The sequence below is a fragment of the Neovison vison genome, chromosome 2, assembly GCF_020171115.1.
Source record: "Neovison vison isolate M4711 chromosome 2, ASM_NN_V1, whole genome shotgun sequence".
In the NCBI taxonomy this organism is placed as follows: domain Eukaryota; kingdom Metazoa; phylum Chordata; class Mammalia; order Carnivora; family Mustelidae; genus Neogale; species Neogale vison.
In genome coordinates, this window is record NC_058092.1 from 96,189,276 (window position 1) to 96,206,753 (window position 17,478).

At 38.7% G+C, this 17,478-nt stretch overlaps 1 protein-coding gene across 1 annotated transcript in view; it reads left to right on the forward strand.

The window, feature by feature from the left end:
* Positions 1-3,602: 3,602 nt before the first annotated feature.
* RAP1A (RAP1A, member of RAS oncogene family) overlaps positions 3,603-17,478 on the forward strand; it is a 73,945-nt gene continuing 60,069 nt past the window's right edge. Inside the window, exons 1-2 of the mRNA XM_044238913.1 lie at positions 3,603-3,617; positions 10,729-10,822. The gene's annotated coding sequence lies outside the window, so the exon portion shown is untranslated. The remainder of the gene's footprint in view (positions 3,618-10,728; positions 10,823-17,478) is intronic.

Consider the following 17,478-nt stretch of genomic DNA (forward strand, 5'->3'; position numbering starts at 1 on the left):
GAACATGGCAGAATGTTCCATAGGATGGTGCAGACTGTTACACTTTGGGGACTGATGGGGCACAGGGATGGGGAAGATTGCAGGCGGCTGAGGCTTGGTGGCTGATTCACTGAGAAAGGTAGTGTCATGATGAGAAAAGGGGAAATCAGGAGAAGGATTTAGGAGCAAAAATGTCATTTAGTTTCTGTCGAACACCAGGTAGAATAAAGGGTGGACACAAATGCATGGGTGTTCTCAGTGGGAGGAAAAAAAGAAAGGTAAAGTAAAGGCCTCAGTGAGCTCTCCTAAGGCTTGTAGAGAGGCCCTGGCAGGGTCCAGCTGGCTTATCCCCTGCTGTGTTTAGTTTCTCTCCAGCTCATGCAGCTCCCTCAACCTCCCCCAGACCAATGGCTCAAGAATGCTGTGACACAGGCAAGAGCCCGAAGGCCCCGCTGGTTCCTCAGTTCCACGGCTCCTCCCTGAACCCATTTTTCTCATAGATGCCTTGGCTTCCTCTTTCCCAACCACCTCACTCACCCTTCCCCATGCTTGATCCTTGGAAAGTCCCCTTTCCCCACTTATTTGACTTCTTCCTCCTGAACTATTCTTTCTCACAGGCAACACCAAACCATTGATCCCCCACCGCTTTTTTACTTGCCTCTCTCCCCTCCCAGTTGAGATTCCAAGGTCTGCCACTATAACCACTCCCTGGTGTAGACTCCCTGACCCCCTCATTGACTTTCATCAGCAAACCCAGCCCTGGTCAAGTCCAACCCTCCTACAGTCCCCCAAGAAACAGCATGTGGCTGGAGAATAGCACACAACCTTACTGAATGGTCTCACTTTTTTTTTTTTTTTAATGGTCTCACTTTTAACACAGGACCACCAGCTCAAGAAGGCCCTCAGTGCTGTCCATACTATACTTCTCTAGTAACTCTTCCACTTTTCAGGGGAATTCTTGCTCAACTGCTTCTAGCTCCTTAAATAGCCAACAGCCCCTCCCCATTCACAGTTCTTCATGCATAGAGTACAGGAAAGCACACAGCCCAGCTCTGTCTCCTCAGACCCAGTGAGGTAGTCAGCACATACAGTACTCTGTACAACCTGGGAAAATGTGCAGTGTGTGTATGTGTAGGAGGGTTGGGAGGATGGCTAAAAGGCACCACTCCTTCAGGAAGTAATTACAAAAGGTGCCCCCACTCCCTCCAGGTGGATGTAGCTCACAGCTGGGTGGGGAGAACAGGGGATGGATTTTAGCTTCCATCTGTCTGTCCCCTTCTGCTCCACAGTGGCCTGAGCATGCCATCACCAAATACACCACCTGACCTACCTGCTTTTGCACCCTCAGACTTTGCCTTCTGCTCCCAAATAGTGTGTGAATATACTGTCCTTGGCTCCTATCCAAGGCCACCCCCTTCACTTATATGCTAAGTATCACTGCTTTTCATCTTCTTGAGGACAATCTTTCTCCACTTGTTTCCTCTTGCCTTCTGTTCCAACACATTTACCACTCTAAATTGGTCCAACATACCAACAAAGGAACATCTCCCATTTTAAAATACTCTCCCTTGGGGTGCCTGGGTGGCTCAGTTGGTTAAGCCTCTGCCTTCGGCTCAGGTTATGATCCTGGGGTCCCGGAATCGAGTGCCGCATCGGGCTCCCTGGTTGGGGGGGAATCTTCTTCTCCCTCTGACCTCTTCCCTCTCATGCTCTCTTTCTCATTGTCTCTCTCTCTCTCTCAAATAGATAAATAAAGTCTTCAAAAAATAAAAGAAATAAAATACTCTCCCTCGATCCCAAATACTCCTGGGGCTACTACCCTTTTCTCAGTTGCTCTTTACAGCAAATCTCAAGAGATGTTTAGACTTGCTATAAACTCTCTCTTTGTCACTTCCCATGCTCTTGTTAACACACCCTAATCAGACTTTCTCCCCTACGACACCATTGAAACTGCTTTCATCAAGGACATCGGTCACCTTCATTTGGCCAAATCCAGTGTTCAAACTGTCCTCAGCTTAGTTGTTTGCGCAGTATTTGATAAGAGTGATGACTCCCACCATCCAGAAACAATTCTCTTATCTTCAGTCACTCACCCTTTCCTAGTAGTCCTTTGATCTGACTGGTAGCTCCTCCTCCTCCTTTTCTACTTAATCTCCCGAATGTTGGATTCCTCTTAGTCCTCTCCTCCAGCTCCTCTCCCTCCTTAAGAGCTTTTATGTAGACTTCAGGCTTAAAAAGCATCTATGGGATGATGAATCCCAAATTTATATCCAACTATCGTTGGATATAAAACGTTGTACTCAACATTCCATGTAGATGTATAACATGTACAAAACAGAACTCCTGATTTCCCCATCCCCAAATTTGTTTGAGTCTTCCCCATCTTTTGTAACAGCACCATTAACCCATCCTTCAGGACCTGAATCTAAGGATCATACATGATGTTTGTTCCTTCCCACGCTTTCTGCCAAATCCATTCCAATTCAAAATGTATCTGAATAGCCGCCTCACTCCTTTAGTGCCATCCTATTCCAAATTACCACCACCACCATCCTTTGTGGTCTTCTTGTGGATATTTGTGTTTCCCTATTGTGTATTTTACACATATTAGCAAGAATAACTTCTAAAAATGTGATTCAGATGTGGTCATTCCTGTGTTCACCCTCCCACGGCTTTCAGTGGCTCTTAGGACAGGCCACGAGGCTCCACAGGATTTAGTCCTTCCACACCTCTCAGCTTCACTACCGCCGCTCTCTGGCTAGCTGGTTCCATTCAGCCATACTGGCCTTTTGCTGTTCCTGCAATCTAGCACGTGTATTATTCTCACCACTCAGTTTATGGGTGATTATCTTTCAGCTTGGAAAGGCTGTCCCCACCAACCATCCCCGTACTATCCGCCCCGTCACCAACACACACACCCTAGATATTTGCTAGGCTCATTCCTTCCTATCATACGTGTTTGACAGGTGCTGAAAGGTCTCCTCTGCGGGGCAGTATCTGGCCAGCTATAAAGTCACCCCATTCCTGGCCTTATTTTTCTTCACACAACTTATCACTACCTGAAATTATTGTTTACTTGTTTGTTCTCTGTCTCTTCTCTCCCACCCCACCAGAATATAAGCGTCAGGAGGACCTCTGCTTGCCTATGGGGTTATCCCCCGAACCTAGAACAGCGTCTGGCACTTATGAGGTGCTCAATTAGCACTTGTTGAATGATTTCATTCCCTCCAAAATTTTATTCCTCCAGAATTTTCGGAACCTTCCTCATTTCGTTTCTCGCCTTAGGCAGCCTCCCACCCAGCCCTTCGCAAGGCCCCCAAACACCGCTCCTCCCACAAGGTTCTCAGCTCTCACCACCCTCTTTTGCGCGGCTCCTTTAAGCGGACTCCGGAAAGCCGCAGGGAAGGCGGGGCCGAAGGTTCGCCAGCGCGGACTCGGAGGGGCGGGGCGGAACTGGAGGCGGAGCCTGCGTGCTGCGTGCGTGCGCGTTCTGGAGGCGCCGCCGCCGCCGCCGCCGCTCTCGAGGCCGCCGCAGCCGCTGCCGCCGCCGTCGTCGCCGCGCAGAGCCGGAGCAGGAGCCACGGCCGAGAGGCGGGAGGAGGTGGAGGAGGAGGTGGAGGAGGCGCCGGACCGGGGGGGTGAGTGAGGGGCGGGGAGCCTGAGTCGGCCCCAGAGGGAGCTGGGGGCGCGGGTCGGCCGAGCCAGGGATGAGGCGGCTCTGTCGCCGGTCAGTCCCCTGGCTCCCCCTTCCTCCTCCGCGTTCCCTCGGTGTCCGGGGCGGCGGCCCGGGGGCCTGGCCGGCGGGAGGGGCCGGGGCTCCGGGAGGTCCTGTCGCCGCCGCCAGGGCCAGAGCCAACCACGCCCGCGGACCGAGCCGGTCGACTGTGGCTGGGCCTGCGGGAGACGGACGGGAGGGGCCCGGGCCGGGTGTGGGAGAGAAAGAGGACATTGTGTCCCCCCACCCTCCAACTCCCTGAGGTGTCATGGCCCAAGCCCGTTTCCCTCGCCGTCTCCTCGGACACAGTGCTCTCGCCACTCACTGCCCGAGAGATGCAGAGGACTGGACATCGCTGCCTTTCCCCCCTTCTTGCATGTCCCCAGACTAGGGTCAGACCTTCCCGCAAACCCAGCTCTCCCCTTGAGGGTCACGCGAAGAGGGAGTTGGAGGGTTGGGTGAATTTTCTGCCCTCCTGCGTTGGAGAAGGTGCGGGTAGACGGGAGGGTTGCTCTCTCTGCGTTCACTTCTGTCAGGGTCAGGGTCTCCCTCTCCTTCCTTTATTCCCCCAGTGCAGAGGGCTGACATCTCTACATACCACTCCACCTCCCAGCCCCTTTCCCGCCCTCTTTCCCTCACGTCTTCCGTAGCTTGCCATGTGTTCGCCTTTTCAGCGTTGCTCTTCTTGGGTCTCTGCTGCTTCCCTGAATTTTGTTAGGGAAGGGGTCACCGTGTGATTCTTGGCTTCCTTCAGACCGGGGCTGGTAGGAGTGTCGCTTGTCCCCTCAGGAAGTTAAGGACCGTGTCTTCGGCGGAATTGTGTAATCTACTGCTACCGGGAGAAGGTGAGGGAAGACACTTGTGCCCGAAAAAAATGGGATCTTCTCACAGGGCTAAGTGCCAGGAGTTTGGACGACCTTTTAACCTCTTGGAAAAAAAGAACTAACGTTGAGTTATGTATTCCTTTTTTGGGAGGGAAGATGGTTTTGTCACTGCTTTGAAGGGAGGAGGAAAAAAAGGAATATCAGGGCAGGAGGTTAATGGGCCACAGCCTTACAGGTGGCCCCAGTTTTCTGCTTCCTGGGTGTGGGATGATGATTCTTTCTGTTTTTATCACAGTAAGAGTAAAGTAGCAGCTAATAGTTTTAACGTGGGGCGCCTACCTTCAAAAGCATTCTGCAGGCCCAGTCTCAGAAGGGATGCTGCTGGAAACAGGATTTGGAAACTTTCTTCTGGTTTCCTGTCAGTGTGTGGAGGCGGGCATGCGTATGTGTAGTTTTTCTTTCCTTTTGATGTAATGGATATCTGCAGTATTTTGACATAATAAACACTAAATGAGGCCTGGAGCCCCTTTCTGTCTTTACTATGATTTCTTGTAACACTTTCTGTTTCGAAATTATATTTGCCTTGGTTGAAATTACATTTTAGTCGTGTTTCACTGAACCTTGTTTCCTTGGTATTTTCAATTATGTACTGCAAAATATGATTAGATGTAAGGTATTGAGGATCACACCTGCCTGGCACAAGGTAGGCAGTTGATATTTTGTGGATGAATTGAGTGATTACGAAAATGTGGCTAGATACTATGTATCTTCTGTCCTTTTGAGAGGTGGCTTATATTAGAATATTCTACTTTACTTCCAATACAAAATAGTAATTCTTAACCTTTTCTAGGCCACTGACACCTTTGAGATTATGATGAAATACGTAGTCTCTCTCCTCAGGAAAAAAAAAAGTAATAGACTTTTATGCACGAAATTTTGCATTCAGTTTCAGGATCGCTCTGAAGCCAAGCATAGATACTTGTTTCAAAAGGAAACTGGAATCCCTGAGTATTATTCAGTTCCATATTAAAACTGTTTAAAAGCCTTTGTTCACTTTCTGTGTGGCCTCAAGAATAACAGTGTCAATACTTAACAGACTAAACTTGGGGTCTTCAGGAACAAGAGTTAAGAGTAATTGTAACTACAATTTAGTGAGGAAAACTTGTCACTAATAACTACTACCAGCCAGTTTTAAGCTAATATACTAATGGCTTCCAAGGAAATAAAATTGTTGTAGTTACTTTTGGCAGCCTAAAATCATAATCACAACAGACTTAGAATTTTTATTGTACAAACTCCTTAGTAATATGATCAGCTTGAAAACGTTCACAAATCAAACTATTCATTTTTTCTGTTCTCTTCTGAGCTTGTTTATATGCATGATTTTTCATGTAGTTAATAATTATTGTATCAGCATTTAATACTAATCCAACAAATGTTTTTTGAATGCCTATTGTGTGAATAAAATCAAGTTCTTGTCAGAGAGCTTATATTCTCATCAGGAGAGGTGAGCCATAACCAAATAAATGCAGAATATGTTAGATGATAAAGTAGGGTGAGGGGAAAGAGAGAAGCAGTGGCTGGGGAAGACATGTGACTGGAGCAGGGACCTGAAGGAAGTGAGTTAGGTGTATGTCTCTGCAGAAGGTGAGTTAGGTGTGCTCTCTTGGGAAAGATTATAGGCAGAGGGGACTGCAAGTGCAAAGATCCCCTCCGAGTACTTGGCCTTTTGAGAAGACAGTAAGCAAGAAGAAGTGAGAGAGCTTTAGGTTAGAGAAGTAACCGAGCCTTGTAGGTAGGTCATGGTAAGAACTTTGAATTTTACTTCGAATGAAATTACCAATCAACTATTGGAAGATTTTAATTAGAAGAGTTTGTGAGAATCCGTCTGGCTGCTCTGTAGAAATCAACTTGGTGGGGAGTTGGGATGGGCAAGAGTGTAAGCAGGAAGACCAATTAGGAGGCTAATCTTTATGTTAAGCCTTTTTCGGATGTTGCAAAATAGTCCATCTACCTGTTGCTGGGCTTTTAGGTAGTTTCTGTATCCCCTACTAAAATTACAATGAAATGAATACTTTTGTATATGCAACATAATGTTTTGGCGTATTTTCTTGGGATTGATTTCCAGAGGAAGGACTGCTGAATCAAAGTGTATGAATTTACTTGTCTTCTTGATGTATCTGTGAATTCCTTCAATGAGGTATGTTTTACTAGTTAAAGTGATAGCCACAGTTTTTGATCTAGCTTAAGGCAATGTGACTTGAGTATTATTTAATACTTGAAGAAATTATTTGAGTTATAAAAGAAAAACCTTCTAGATTGTTAGGTTGAATTTTCCAATTGCTTGAATTTAGAGTTCATATGTTAGTTCACCTCTCCAACATTTAAAAATAGAATGCTAATTGTTGGGGATACAGAGATGAATTAGACAGGCTTTTTGTCCTCAGGAACTTTTACATTCTGTCCTAATTCAGAATCTAATAGTCAAATAACTTTACAACCTTGCCCAAGTTTACTACCATCCATGAACTTTGTTATTATATGACTGATGATCTTTTATATAAAATAGACATTCCAATCAAGCATTTAATTTTTCATATTGATAATTACTTTTCTTTTTTTTACAAAGGAATTTAAAAATCATATCTGTAATTTATTTTATTTCTGTTTTGTATGTCTTTAGAATCTTATAACTGACAGCCCCATGTTTTGTTCTTTGGAATAAATTATGCAACTAAGTACTTGGTTGAATTTTGTTGTAATTCTTTATAATTATTCAAAACACGGGGACTCTTGTTAAATAAGGTTAGCATTGCATCTTTGACATTTTATTAAGTTTATAAGGGAGAATGATACAGGTCTGTTTTGATAGAAATTTCACTACTGTGAGGGCATTGCTCAGCATTTCTGGTTCTGAAATTTAGATGGCTTGATTGGCAGGAGCAGGGAACTCCACCATCTCTAAAGTGAGCGAGTTGAGTAATTGAGTTACCTGCAAGCACCTAGCACTGTGTCTGACACATGCTAGGGATCCAGCAGATGTTCACTGAACCTCAAATAACCTCTAAGTTACCAGTTGTAAAATTCTCTTATTTTAGAAATTCAGTTTAAAAATTTGTGTAAAGCATTTATATATTAATGTTGTGGTGAGTTTAAATTTGTGAACATCATTGTACTTCCTCCTGATGTTCCTTTTCAGATTAAACTCATTAATTTTAAAAAGAGTTATGGCATATTTCCAAGTATTTTCTGTCCATTCTGATGTCATATATTGCTGCATGACTTAATGCCAAATTCACATCCTATGGAAGTGATTAGTGTTAAACATAAATATATTTAAGCTTTCTTATGTTGCTGAGATGAAGCATCCACTACCCCCCACTCCCCTTTTTCTGTGTGTGAAATTTGGGGATTACAAGTGGTAGTTTTCTTATGCTTTTCAGTCTTTCATGTACAAAGATAATACTGCCCCATTCAGGTTATGAATTTTTTTAATAGTGATTAAGGACACTGAATGATTCATATACTCTTTACAGTCCCCTTCTCACAATTTGAGATGAGTGGTTAAGAGGCCAGTTTGTTTCAAAGTTAAATGATCCAGAAGAGTATTGGACCTATAAGCTTAGCTTGTGATGTACTGATCAACAAAGCAGTTCAGCAGAGAACTATGCCATGCTCTCATTTACACTTGAAAATAGGCCTTTTAGACGTAGAAGGTATGTGCATGCACCAATAAGAAAAGGAAAATTGTGTGTGATGATTAAGATGGAGTTGAAACAAAAGATAATGTACTTTTGTAAATGGTCTTAAAATAATGGTTTTAATATGCTTTTCAGAAATACATGATATGCGCAGAGAGGATTAAGTGTGTTTCGTGAAATAAACTTCAGTTAGTAGACAAGTTAATGTGTTTTTTTTTTTTTTTAAATAAAGGTACAGATGACTTATTTATTTAGGCTAATTCCAGATAAATCTGGAAAAAAATTTCTTGCATATCCAGTTTTCTGTCTCTAGCCTATGTAGTCTCCATTGCTAGAGATTGGTTCAAAGTGTAGAATGATAAAGTCAACCAAATTTGGAATTAAATATGTAACTCTGTGTTTGGTTTTAGAATATATTTAAGTTAGTCCATATTTTATAAGAATAGGAATATGCTAAACTATACACTGTAATTGGTAAAAGATAACTGTTCGATTAAGTAAAGCATGAAGTAACTTACTTTGAATTCACAAGTATATATACCTATAACATTCATGGTTGTTTGTAGTGCTGTGCTATACACATTTATTCTGGTTATGAGAAATAGCTTTGCTCAGGATAGAACTGTGGCTTAGTTATCAACCACAGAAGTGTAAAAGTAAGAGAGGCACAAAGAACTGGGTGCAGTTGTTTCTTTGGCCAAATCCCAAATGCGTCTTGTAAGATTCTAAGTTAGGAGTAGGAAATTATCTCCTGTTGCAGACTGAACATTTCAGATCAGTCAGATGTATAATCTGAAGAGTAAATGCATACACTGTATTTTCAGTGATATTTAAAAATTCATTTATAAACGGGATCATTCTGTTCTAGACAAGTTGGCTGTATTATAAAACATTAAGCAAGCAACCATAACTTTATTGTTTTAGCAGTTGAAATTTAACACTAATCTTTGGATTTTATGTAGTTTTCAGTATCTATCCCAAATCTTTGATGTCTTTTGATCTACCTTTTCCATTCCATTGAATGCATGTAAAAACTTTGCATGATTTTATTAATAGATTTCAGATTCAGTCATTGAACAGATGTTCGCATGACCCAATATTAGGTTCTTTGATGGAAACTGAGATGTGAGACTGCAGCTTCTATTATAAGGAATTTATAGTCTAGTAATTTATTTTGTTTGCCAGAACCTGACATATGTTTTATAAATAAATGTTGTATTTTCATGGTAGAATGGAAATAGAATGATACTCATTTTCTAAGTAACATCAATGTAATACTTTAAATTTTCTCTTAGTTACTCAACGACTATTTCTGTGATACTATTTTCTCACCCCCACCCCCCACGGCTTTATTTTCTAACAGCATTTTAGTATTACAAGCAAACAAGTTTCCCAGTTTAAAATACAGTAAAATAAGAATTTTTTGCTTAATGCCCGTTTTACTTCAATTCGAGACTTGTTTTTGCTTTTGTTTTTGTTTGGCAAATTGCTGTTCTGCATATATGCCAAAGGTAGGGATTTTTTCCCCCCACCTGGTTCAGCTGGCAATTTTAATTCTGTGTTTAATATAAGAAGGTTTCTTTGTTGTGCTTTTGTTTTTTCGTAGAACAGCTTAATCTTTTTTTCTACACTGATAAAAATCATCTTTTGCCACTAAAGTTAACTCTGCCCTAGAACAGAAATGTGCATGTAGAAAAAAATGCATCTATGTGCATTTTTAGTGAATATTGGTAGCTTGCCAGCTTTATTTTCAAGTTCCTCCCCACTCCAGACCTAACTGTGCTGGGTTTATAAGGCAACAACAGTATACATAGTTAATTTGCAGAACAAGAATAGTTTTTCTGGTTTTTCCCCTTTGCATGTTTTGAGTTAGGATTAATTGATATTTATTATTCTCAATAGACATACAATAACACAGTTCATTTAACTGTGGTGCTTTCTTTTGAAGCATTGGCTGACTTTTAGATAGTGAGCATTGTGCAATTTCATGAATACCACTGAATTTTGGGTAACATTCTTTACACAGTCTAAAAGTAAGTGTGAGCTAACAGGTTGTGGAAACGAAACAGGTTTGACATTTTCTTTGCACTGGGAAATGTTTCTTTTCCAAGTAATATGCCTTTATAGGTTCAGGATCATTTTCAGTGACTATAGCTGCTTACATTTTTTTTTTTTCTTGTTTAAATTCATGTTCCATTGTGGCAAATTTTGAAAAGAACATAAATGTAAAGAAGAAATTGAAAATCATCTATAAACCTATCACCCAGAAATAATTACTACTGACACCTTAATGTACATTTTCTAGTTGTTTCCTTGCATGTACAAATTTCTTTTAATGGAATTGTACTTTTATATATACTGTTTTGTGCCTGCGTTTTTCTTTATTGGTCTCCGAGTTTGGGACTTTTAGGTTGATTCTTTATAATATTGCTATTTTAAATAACACTGGGGCAAACATTTTTGTACATTTATCTTTGATTGCATCTCTGTTTTTTTTTTCTTCCTTTAGGATAGATTCCCAGAAGTGGGATAACTGGATCAGAGGGTGGTTACCCTGTGTATAAGAGTGTGTGTCTCACTGCACCTTCAATGGCATTGAGTAGGTCAGTTTTTACAATCTTTGCCAATTTGATAGATATCTGTTACAATACATGGGTGGTAATTGCAAAATCCTCTTATTATTAATAATCTGTAAAACCATCATAGTGTATGATTGGTAATTTGCAGTCATCTTTGAAAAAGTTGGTTGGAATGAATTTCTTTGAAAATATTTTAGGTGAAAATAATCTTTGTGACAAAAAGACATTCCTTGAAGTTGCAATTTGAGCACTGTTCTTTTATTGGAAAGAAGTAGCATTTTAATGTTCTCCCTTTACTAAACTGGCAAACATGAGAAAGCTTATTGTTTAGTATGTGGTAAGTGGAGATATCATGTAAAACTAAATGATTTCAGATGGATGAAGAGGGTAGTCACATAGTTCAGACCAAAACAAAACAAAACCAACCAACATAGGGTTTAGAGCAATGGCTCTGGACTTAGGCAGCCTGGGTTCAAATCCTTGTTTGCCATTTACTAAGTCTATGATTTGAGGCAACATACTGAGTATATAATGTGAGATGACTTACTAAATATAATATTTGATGTTTCTGAACTTTGGCTTTCTCATCTTTACAAAGAATAATAATACCTACTTCATGATCTTGTTGAGAGGATTAGAAATAATATGTAAAACTGACTGCTTGGCACATAGTAGGCATTTAATAAGAGCCAGTTATTATAAATTTGGGGGGGTTGCCCTTATTGGGGGGTAGGGCAGATATCACTTGTGTGTCCTTGTTTACATGAATAAATGCAGAGATGCAAAAGGCAATGAACAGTGGCAGCTGGAGGGGAGTGGTAGACATTCTTTATGGTAGGAATGGCATGAGCCAAGATAGAAAGTTCAGGACAAGTTGGAGGACAGGGGATTGATTTGACAGAAGCCTGAACTTGTATAATTAGAAAATACAGTGATAAGACTATAAAGATTTGTTGGGCTAGACTGTAGAAGTCATTGAATGCTAGGTTGAGAAGTATAGACTTTATTCAAGAGCACAAGAAGTTTTGACATGAGGAAAATGACACAGTCAGAGCATTCATCTTTTTGAAGATAAATTTGGCTACAAAGTACTGAGTGAATTGAGGAAGAAAGAGACTGAGGGCAAGGAGGCTGGCTTAATAACAAAGGTAAAGCAAATCTGAGGTTTAATGGAAAACAGGAGGGTAGGTTTTGGGGAGAGTTTCTGGGAGTCATTGTCAAAGTCTCTGGGTCTTTAAGTGTACTCAGTTTGGAGATGAAATTCAAAAGAAATAATCTGAGCCTAAGGAATAGGCTACATGGAGTTAGGAACCACTGAGAGAATAGGACTAGCTGTCCTTTTGTTGTTGCTACTTTTTTTTTAATTGAAGGGTAAAAAATTCCTATTATTTGATCTGTGAAAAATGTGTGCTTATGCTCTTCGACAAATGCATAGTCTGCAGAAATGTTATTTATTTAGCATTTTGAGTCGCTAGTTAACAAAGACTCCTCAGTTTTAGACATTCTATTTCTGGAGGTATTATCTTAAAATACTTCACTGTAAGGTTAAATTCTGCATGTCTTTTTGAGCATTTGTCCATGCACTGGACTTCGGAAGCATCAGTTATGTGAGCAGAAGTGATGAAAAGTGAAATACAGGCTTCTTGTTAAGCAGCTTAGAATATTGCCAGTGAAATGTGGAGCAATGAAAAATAGAAAACTGAGTATGTGATCTTTAGAGGAAATCCTACGTTTAATACTTCTCTCCTCTTTAATTTCTTAATTAAAAAAAGAAGTTTACATGTGCCATTCTTAGTCATTTTGGTACCTGGCTCTAGCTCTATGCTAAATTGTACTTTCCACTTGGCTGAATAATAAGTAAGCAGGTTACCCTACAGACTGATATTAATGTTTCTTTGTGCCTGGTAAGTAAACTCACATGGGCTGTGAATTTTCTGGTTGCTGTCTTCCTTTAATACCACCAGTTGAGAAAAGAAGCAACACCCGATTTTTAAAAAGTAGACGTGGGTTTGTGATACTTTCAAGGTATTTGCATTTTTTAAACTAGTGAGTTGTTTTATCTTTCTTTAATGTTTCTTTTAGTTTTCAATTATTTTCCAAACTCAGAAATAAAGTCTTTATTATTAGTTATTTTCATTTAAATCTCTTCTTTTAAAAGTATTCTTAGAAATATTTTTAAGTTAGTAAGCAGATGTAGCACATAGTATTGGAGTTGTGTGTGTTACTTACTACAAATACTGTGCTTTTCTTATGTGAAACTGCAGAAGCCCCTATCTTGTCAACTGAATGCTATTTCATTTGCTAAAGAGACCTCAGGTATTCAAAACAGTTATTTAATGTCTTGAACTATAAGATTCTAGTTGAATATCTTTTGATTTGGTTTGAAGATATTTCTGTTTGTTAACAGGAATCAGAGCTACAATTATTCCTCTAGGTCTGATCATTCTGTTGTTCCCTCATTCTCCATAGCTGAGAGCAAGAGCTTCCCTGGTTTGGGCCATTCTGGCACTGTCACTGTTATTGCAACTCTGGCCTTCCCAGTCTGTATGTTTTACATTCTTAGAAGCTGTCCTGCTTGCATCTTGGCAGGAAAAATAAGTTATTAGATTGAGTGGCTGTTAGTCCATGGCATACAATTATAAGAAAATTCACAATTTTATACATTACATACTTCAGTAAAACTAAAATAAAAAATTCATTTTCTTTTTATATGAGGTGACACGTGAAGTGTGTGAAACATTAATAGATTTTCATAGTCTATCCAAAAGGATAGAAATAAAAGAAAATGAAGCTCACTTGTTGAATAGAATGTTATATACATTTTTCTTATTCTTTTAGTCAAAAACATTTTTTCTTACTTCCTTTGGGTTAGCAATTTTGAATGCTAAATGTAAGTTGTTGACTAAGAAATCGGTTTTCCCCCAAAACATTCTTAAACATTTTGGTTAGTGATCCAACAAATAGTTATTGCTTGATTATTGGGTGCCTCGTACCATTCTAGGAACTAGAGATAGAGCAATGAATAAGACTTGCTGTCATGGAACTCTTGATACAAGTGGGGTTTGGTGGTGGTGGAGAGATGGTAAATAGGTGAGCAAGATGATTTCAGAGGTTACAAATGCCATGAAGAAGCTTTAGATTGAGTGTTGAGGGAAGACTCAGCTGTTAATACTTATTTTGAGACCTGAATGACAAAAAGCTAGATGTGATAATCTGCAGGAAGAGTGAACCAGGCAGCGGGCCCAGTTAGTACAAAAGCCCTTAAGTGAGAAGACCCATGGTATAGTTGAGAAAGCCATCCTGATAAGCTGAGAGACTGGTAAATGGGGTTGCCCGGAGACAAATCAACATAGGTCTTTGGTGAAGCACTTGGATTTTGTTCTTACACATACAAAAGGAAGACACAGGATATCACTACATACTTACCTTTATGGATAAATAACGTGTAACTTTTGAATTTAAAGTTGGTGTTACTGGTGATACTGGCTTAAATCAGTAGGGTAACTAGTAGTTTCTCTAGACATAGAAAATCACTAACATGATATATAAATTATGTTTCTCTCAGGGGTCTGCAGAGAAAGGAATTAATTACTCTCAGTACTGTAAAAAGCCTAATGAAAATTATATATGTTCTCACAATAGATTTAAAACAGGTAAAATACTATATATCTTTGCTTTGACCAATAATTATGTCAACTCAGATCTTTGTGGCTAATTATCACAAATCTTTATCATATATTGTGATTTGCAAGCTATTAATGAAATAAGACATCATACTGGTACCTCAAGAACCTAACATTGAGTTTCATTAATATCTATGTCTTTGACAGTTTTGAGACTTCTGATTAGCTTTTCTTATCCAGTTAATTAAATGTCAGTGCAACTAATAGACAAAAGTCTATAAAGATGTGGAATCTGTAGAGAAAAGAGATTTTTCATAGTAAGGTTGAAAACCACTGATCAGTGTCCTAATCTGTAGAGGGACCTACAGAGAGAAGGAAGTAATATTTTTTTGAAAGTGAAGTTACTACATCTCATTTAATCTGTACAGCAAATCAGAAAAATAGATATTGTTCGTTTTTTGCAGATGATAAAACTCAAAGTAATTATATAATTTATAAAAATTAACAAACTCTAATGGTAAAAGATAATGCTGACACCAAACTTCCAGAAGGGACTACTGCATTACAAAGCACACAGTAGGTGGTCAATAAATATTTGTATCTTGCTTATATCCAAACATGAATGAGTAGCTGAAATCCCTCTATCCTTATAATCATTTCTTCAATGTAACACATCATTTTTCTTCTAAATGTGTCTAGAAAATTACTCAAATAATTGGCTTCACTTTTTCCCCCTGTAAAATTCACCCCTCTACCACCCATGAGGTGAGGTCATTAAATGAATCACAGAGTACAAATCCTGAGGGAAATAAAAGACCACAAACTTGGAAAGTGTAATTTTCAGTTAGATTTTAACTGACGGTTTGTAATGTTTTTAGATTTTTAAGATACCATCTTTTGGTTCTGTGTCTCTTAATTTTTTTTTAACTTAAAAATTTATAATGGTTTTCTGAACTGAGGTGGTGGAAAAACAGTAGTGAAAATGTTTATGTAGCCAACATAAGTTGTCCACCTAATCTCGGACTGTTTCAGTGGTGTGGGAGGGCATACTTAGGCAGTATGAGATCTCTGAATTACTTATTTATAAAGCTGCTTAATCCTTCAAATGAATTAATATCCTAATAAATTTAAGTTTAAAGTTCTTTCAAATGCATACCTAATAGGAATGGATGCCTAAGGGTTGAAAGCAGTTGCAGGAAATCTAAAGAGTAAAAGAAGCTGTTTTAGTGGAAGGTCTCAAAAGGGAAAGGATTATGATACAGGATTAACTGTAGGAGAATGGGTAATACATGGAAGTTGCTATATAGACTGGAAAAGAAACTTATTTTCACAAAAACAAATGAAATTGATGAAGTGTGGGCTATGAGATAAATTAATGTTGAACAAGTAAAAAGAACACTTAGGTCAGATATGGTGGCCTTCAGGACCTTCAGAGAGTATATGATGAATCTTACCATGTGTGGCAGTATCATTATTTCATGGAATATGGGATCTGTGTCTTGTTGGTTTGGGTTGGGAGTACAGTACAGTAAATCTAAATAGAATGAACAGGGTTGTTTTTGTGAAGAAGGAACATATTTTAAAATATGTTTCCAGTTGTCTGAGACTAAGGTTGTGAAAGGTGTATAAAAGGTAAGTTTGTATGATATTTTGGTTCTTGGTATCCTTGAAATGCTTTTTGTAATTTTGGAATTTTTTTTGCTAGATTCCTATATGACAACTTTTAGACTGCTTTACTGTACATTCTGCTGCTCTTTAATCCAGTCATATAGTTGGTTTAGTAAGGGCATACATGACTCCTGTACTGACATTTTCATGCTTTAGGAAATTGTTTTGCGTATAAAGTCAAGTAACAGATCTATAGTTGTGTATATCTTAAAATTATGGGTGAAACATTTATTAATTTAATTATTTGAGAATATCAGATTAAGAAAAACGATGGGCAAATGAGCTTAGAAAGTGAATCTTATGTCTCAGACCCACCTTTTTTTAGAATTTCAGATGGTAGGTTATTTTGATGGTGTTTCATTTACATTCAGATGTAAGGTTGAAATTTGAGTAACTCAAAATTGGTCAAATAGTATTCTCTTTTAGAAAACATTTTGTGTCTTTTGAGTAGAGTTTCACATTTAGGACAAATGCCATTGTAAAACATCCCTTTGAATTTTAAATAAATATACATTGACTTCTTATAGTACTCCAGTGTCATAATTTTCACACTGGAATATGACAGCATTATAATTCTAAGAACCAACCAAATCTGCAAGTGAAACCATGAGTAGAGGGGTTTTAGATGATGTATTCATTCTGCTATTCCCATTATGCTTTAGACTTGGACTACTGTCGTCAGTAGAACAAGCTTGAGATTGTGTCACTACTCAGTACCATCTGCTTGCATGGGTATGTAAGCAATAGGCCTTCAACACTGGATATAAAGAATCATCGCTTTGTGGTTGTGTTTTTAGCTGGCTCTGCTTAGGTTCCGTGTACTGGGTTTTGATCTTTTGTAGCCATAACACTTCCATAACCATGTTTTTGATGTTTTGATGTGCTGAAGATGGTTGTGTGAAGTTTTTCAGTAACGAAAAGAAAATGCTTATTTAATCAGTGAAATTTAAAAATGATTTTTTAAAAATAATCAAATACTTGGAAGAGAGAGAGCTCTTTCTATCAAGGACCAGCAATTTCCTCTCCACCACGGTTAATTTTCTCAGTATAACAAACTACTTTTTAAGTCCAGTAAGCCCAAATGATTTGTAGAAAATCAGTCATAACTGTATTTGTCTGTACTATTTTTAAGAAGTGCTGTATTGTTAACAGAGAAATAAACATTACTAATGTTTATATAATATCACTTCTTAGTTTTACAGAATGTTTATTCATATATAGGCTAAAAGGAAATACCGAAAGACTAAAGTTGTTATCTTGAATTTGGGATTATAGGTGGTCTTTATTTTCTGAATTTTTATACATCATTCATATATTTTATAATTTAAATGAGATCATTATAAATGTGAAATGAAATTTTTATTTTTTATTTTTTAAAGATTTTATTTA